Below are 6,727 nucleotides of genomic sequence, written 5' to 3' on the forward strand. Positions count from 1 at the left end.
CTATATTTATAAGATTGCTGTGTTTTCTTTTTAGTGAGTAATTAAAGAGGGGACTGTATGCATACATGTACGCTGTTCAATCTCTGTCCTTTGGTTTTCTATTAAAATAAGCAAAAACTATGCTGACTTTTACACCTTCATTTCCCACTGTTAATAAGTTAATGAGCATCCCTGTTTGGGGGATTTTTTTTTTTTTTTTTTTAAAGATTTCATGTGTAATTTTAAAGCAAAAAAGACTGGGACTCACGTACGCCAGCTTTGGCTTCTCCCACCATCAGAAACATGCATTTCTACTTTCACTGTGCTTTTACCAAGTTTATATCTGGAGTTTTACATCTGGTGGCGCTGCAGCCTGTCCAGTGTAATTCATGGAAAAATTGCATACAGTGAAATAAACAATTTAATTCTGAGGACAACATCAGATGCTGCACAACAAACCCACTAAAATCAACGGCACAAAGACTGGGAGGTTACACAGCACTGAGTGGTTCCTTTATGCAAAGAGAAAAGAAATAAAGAGGCTGAAAGCAGAAGGTGCATTAAAAGTGTGCTTGCTGAGAATGAACAAATTTACCAAAAAATACAAAGTCTGGGAAGTGCCTAGCTCTTTACATATCTTTTGTTCTTTGAATGGAAACAAGCATGCAGCATTAACATTTCTGCAGCATTAAGGTGGCAGCCGTAATGCTGCAGAAGATAAAACATGCTGCTTTAGGTCTTTGGCTTGTTATGATATAGATTTAGAAGAAATAGCTTTGAGTAGAAATCTTTACAGTGAAAATTGGTTTTATTTGCATTTACCAGAAGAAACTGCTTTATAATAAGCAGCAGAAATGTCAGCGTTACCCAGCGGTGAGGTATTATTACTAATATTTGGATAAAAGCGGATATGACTGTTAGTGTTGGTTTTTAAACAAAGCGAGCAATTTCTGGAAAGTACAATATTTGAGTGGTTTTGAACTGCCCAAGGCCAGGCTTTGGGCATTGGAAGTTGCTTTGTGTACTTTTAGTTGTTTTCTAGACTAAACAAATCTTTAACTCCTTAGTATTTGGATCATCTGATGATTTCTGAGCTGCAGACAAGACAGCAATTCGGATTCGGTTTAAGAAATTAGAACCGCAAAAAGCAGTCACAGTTTTAATCATTTAGGCTGCTATTCAAGAAAACATGGCAAACATTGGGTATTTCCAGCTTCTTAAATGTAAGAATTCATCCACCCATTTTTTTTTTCCCCGCCATTTATCCAATTCAGGGTCACGGGAAGCTGGAACCGATCCCAGCCGTCATAGAGTGAAATCTTTTTTTTTTTTTTAATTTGGACAAAATTAGGCAGCCCTTCAAGTTCTGAAAACAAATCAAATTCAATTCAAGATTGAAGTGGAGGGCTTTCTGTATCATGACCAGCTCTGTCCTTCGTGTGTTTTTCCAGCCTTTTTTTTCCAAAACACTTTCTAAAACACTTCAGAGTGAATTTACTGTCCTGAGTAGCATAACACTGATTTCAGGCGACCGCTGTTACTTTCTTAACAAGCACGTCGCTACATATTAATGTCAGGGTGTGATAACAAGGACAAAAAAGTCCCCTATACCCATTGTGCTGTGAAATGTCACAACCTGTAAAGAACAGCACAGATGGACTCGTCTAATCTTAACGTCTTTTTTGGTTTCATCTACTTGAGGACACAGTCGGTGTGTATCTGTCCCACCCTACCTCCACGGATTTGTGTAAGCCTGTGGATGTTTATGGAGGTAGCAGTGACCCCCAAAGCTCTTTCTGCATAAAAAAAAGAGAGAAAAAAATAGAATTGGATCTCTTATTATGCCACAGCACTGACTGAAAGGTGTCAAACTGGCATCACTTGACTGTAGAGCCATATTAGATACTAAATTCAGCCTCAGGCAGACAGTTAATGCATTCTCTCTCCTTTCCATCAAGGTCAGTTTCACACTTTCACATTTCTGTAGGCCTGGTCACCAGCCTTAATTCGTATTCTTTCACCCCAGCTTTAATTAGCTGTGTTTCAATTTTTAATAACCCCCTACTCACTGTGTCGTTATGACTGGGTCCTATTTGAAAGTGCAGATTAGACTTGGCCACGGGCGGTGGGTAGCACAGGGGAAGATTCTTTTTTCAGTGACAAGGAGCATGGGGAGAGATTTCAAAGTGATACCACCCACTGCTACAACTAAAAGAGGACAGAGTTTAGCTTGCCTTCAATGTTCACCTGTATGGCTGCACTTGTCACAGCCACCATGGGTATTTTAATAAATGCATGTTCGGCTCCATCTTTTATATATTAAAATAAAAAAGGATAACCAGCAGGGGGTCATTTGGCTCACCCAGTGGCTAAAGGCACATATCATAACATCATCAGTTCAAATGTGGCCTGGGAATTTTGCTGCAAGTCATTACCTGGTTTAAAAAAAAAAAAAAAAGTTAATTTAGTTAATAAATGCCAAATAATAAATATAATCAACACTCAAGCTCTGTTTACTGCTGGGAAATTAGGACTCCTGACAGCTTCGATGTCTGAAAAAAAGGACCTAAAGCTAGAGCACCAGATGCCTCACATCGGCCAGGACTGTTATATATATAAATTTAACTGTGTGCTTCCTAATGAACTAAGTTTTTAAAAAAGGTCAGAAATTTACTGTTTCATTCAGTGCTAATTAATACACATTTCATATACTTGTGACTGTGGCAACAAGATGCTGTGTCCCTCAGTATAATAAAAAAAAAAAGATCTATAGTTTTTCATCAACAGCTGATGACTCAACCCAAAGGAATAGGTTGCTTATACTGGCAATATCTGTCACTTACATTCAGTGGCATCTCATCTTTTCTAGACCTGTGTTGCTATGTACACTCACCAGCCACTTTATTAGGTACACCTTGCCAGTACTGGGTTGGACCCCCTTTTGTCTTCAGAGCTGCCTTAATTCTTCATGGCACAGATTCAACAATATGATGGAAACATTCATCAGGGATTTTGATCCATATTGACATGACAGCATCACACAGTGGCTGCAGATATTGCTTGTGTTCCATCACATACCAAAGGTGCTCTAGTGGCAAGGCTGGATCCATGCTTTTATTTTGTCCATCCATCCATTCTCTTCCGCTTATCCTGTTCAGGGTCACGGGGGGGCTGGAGCCTATCCCAGCCAATGTAGGGCGAGAGGCAGCCTGTCACAGGGCCAACACAAAGGGACAAACAACCATCCACACTCTTACTCACACCTATGGGCAATTTAGAGTTGCCAATTAACCTAACCCCAGTAACTGCATGTCTTTGGACTGTGGGAGGAAACTAGAGTACCCAGAGGAATCCCACACAGATACGAAGAGAACATGCAAACTCCACACAGCGACAAAGAGACCTGGGCCAAGGTGGAATCGAACCCAGGCCTTCTAGATGTTATTCCAACTGTGAGGCAGCAGTGCTAACCACCGCTCCACCATGCTGCCCGCTTTCATTTCGTCAAATTCTGACCCTACCATCCGAATGTTACAGCAGAAATCTTCTATTGTCCAATTTTGGTGAGCCTGTGTGAATTGTAGCTTCTGTTTCCTGGAGAGTGGCATCGGGTGTGGTCTTCTGCTGCTGCAGCCCATGTGCTTCAAGGTTCGACGTGTTCAGAGATGCTCTTCTGCATACCTTGGTTGTAATGAGTGGTTATTTGAGTTATGTTGCCTTCCTGTCAACTCAAAGCAGTCTGGCCATTCTCCTTAAATCACCTTTCATCCCCATTCTGATGCTCGGTTTGAACTTCAGCAGGTTGTCTTGAAATGTCTGCATGCCTAAATGCATCGAGCTTCCACCGTGTGATCGGCTGATTAGATATTTGTGTGAACAGGTGTAATAATGTAGCTGGTGAGTGTGTATCTGCCATAATGTGTATCATGATGTGCAAAGTCAGTTAATATTTTACAAATTGCACAACCTCTAATAAGGTACTGGTAAAAACAATGATGATTAAGGTGACAGCACAGCTTGAGAGCAAAAAATTAATCTCTCAAGTGTTACCACTTAACAAGGAGACTCCCAAGCTGTGTCATAAACTAAAATTAAAGCCTGGTAGTCCATGAGAAGAAGGAGTCCCTCTGTTACAGCCCTAGGGTCTAGCCTGATTCATGCTGAGATGCTGAAACTAATGGTGCCACTACTGTGGCTGAGCTGAAGAGCTGAGACTGCTTAAAGAAAAAAAAAGGCATTTCAGTGTGCAGTGAAATATTTGTCAGTTTGTTAGTTATAAAAAAGCAAATCATTTTTTGTTTGATGCCAAAGAGAATGTACACATTTATAGAAATTAGTTGTGCATAAAGTAATTAACTTTCAGCTGCTCTGTTTTGCTACACTTGGATAATTAATAGCAGTCTAGAAATCTTAATGTTTGAAGGCACTTTGAAATACCAAATTAGATGTTCTCGAGTAGAGAAGATTAGACACTATCGTGCCCGACTTAGTCCTATTTGGATGCCACTGAAGACGTGTGTGTTTTTTAATCATTTCAAAGTGTAAACACCGCCATGTGCAACAGCATCCTCGGATTCTGGGAGAAATTGAGGGCAGCAGCAGTAGCAGCAGCAGCAGCATCATCATTTTGGAGCTATAATTGAAGTCCAAGATAAGTTGCAGTGGTATTGGGATTTGAGATCTGCTTGCAGTGACCCAGTTTGCTTCATAAACACACAAGCTTCTCCATTTCATATAGAAACTCTTATAGGATGCAACAGCGCCTTGAAAGAAGCCATTACAATTATCCAGACCATCACAGGGATAAAATATATCCTCTCACAGATCATTTGTGGGACATTAGATGCACTTTTATCTTGGGGATGAGTGTTAATAATATTTACAGATCATATTTAGAGATTGTGGAGTGGGTAATTAGTGGTGGTTGTTGATCACAGAGAATTTATGACAAATGAATCTCTTTTCCTTTGTATGGAGACAATATCCTTGCAATGATGTCAGAAATACTCCAACTGTGAAGTACCATTAGTGAGTGTGTGTAGTCTCTCAAATATCTGTGGGTGAAAAGAAGTAAGTGTGAACCTCAGGTTCACAGCTACAAAGTAAACCTGCAAGTACGGCTCAAGTGTACTTATTTGCATTTATACTTGTACTTAGTTTTACTTGCAACTGTAAACTTGAGATTGATTTTTTCCATACACAAATGTAAAGGCAACAAAAGTCAATGTGCAACTGTAATTCTTTGCGACCACAAACCCTTGTGCAAATCTTCTTTATGTACTCACACACATCAGAAATTATTCATGCAAATCTTTTTCATTAGTTCACAAAATATCATGCACCGTTACAGATCCACGCAGAGATTTCAAAATGATCTATTCTGTTGCTTGATTATTCACACATTTAAGTGTATTTATATTTTTTTACACTCTGGTTTGATTATATACACCTACAGTCCTTATGACCCTATTTTGCTTCAATTCTTCCTAGAAAGTGTCTTTGAATATTTCAGTTTTCAGCCGTTTCCATTCAGTTTTTCACCATTGACTTTCATCTTTGTGCCTTCCTTTCTCATTGTGCCCACCCCTTCAACTCCAGCTCCTCATTTCTCTCACTCCCTTTCTCACTGCGGCGATGATATCATAATGAAGCATATAAGCCAGTAACAGTGTGGTAATTAAAGCTTCTGCTGGCTTCCTCTCCTCAGAATGTTTTCTATAAAATGGTCTTCCCCTCCCTTATTTATCCTCATATTGTATTAGCCAGATAACTGGAAGTGAGGCTTGTCCTCCCGATGGCAGACCAGTTCCCAGTGGAATATGTGGCCTACATTTATCTGCGGGTGCAGTGTTGGCCTGCATGTGTTATCGAACAATTCGTGTTTTTGTAGCAGTATGCTCCTCCTTTAAACTTCGCTGTTCTTTGGCTGCACCCTGTCCTTCAGCTGTCAGCTTGTTCCTGTCTTCTCTGCAACACACACATATATTTGGATGCATTTTAGACCTCATCATTGATTGCTTGCTATTCAGCTCACAAGCTCACGCGCTGCTAACCTTTCTGACAGTGCATATACTGTATGTGCAGAAAGAAAAAGAAAATGCATCCACACACACTAAATCATATACACAAAGGTCACCTTTCCTGGCTTCATTATTGGCTGACAGATGCGCCCATAAATCATTGGTCCCTTGGTGGAACAAGAAGATCCAAAACAAATACAGATAAAGCTTAAACACAGAGAGTGGGGGGTACAGGGGGTGGGGGGTGTTAGAGATAGCGATAGATCGAGAGACAGGCAGGTTGACACTCCTGCAGGAATCATACATGCACAATATCATTATTTACTGACTGTTTCATCACTAATAAGTTTCTGACACCGCAGCAAAATCATCATTCTGCCTAAAGAATGATTTTTTTTTCCATTTTCTTCTGCATCCCCAGAAACAGCAGCTTTTGTCACATCGTCGCCTTTTGTAAAATAGAAGGAAAGTCCTTATCTTGAGAGAAAATGAAGTGTTAAAGGGGCCCAATGGACAGATTGCCGCTTCAGATTCAAATATGGTCAGAGTGAATTTAGGAGATGATTCTGATAAAAAACCCAATCAAGTGTCTTTGTATGGAGATTCAGCTCAAAATGAAGATCCCCATTGTGAAACTCATTACCTCTAACCTCGGTGCTTTTGTTACTGCATGGAGCGTGTCACTGTGCGCTGTCTGCAGCTCTACAAAGGACGTTAATCCCCTTGTC

The sequence above is a fragment of the Archocentrus centrarchus genome, chromosome 1 (genome assembly GCF_007364275.1).
Source record: "Archocentrus centrarchus isolate MPI-CPG fArcCen1 chromosome 1, fArcCen1, whole genome shotgun sequence".
Classification (NCBI taxonomy): Eukaryota; Metazoa; Chordata; class Actinopteri; order Cichliformes; family Cichlidae; genus Archocentrus; species Archocentrus centrarchus.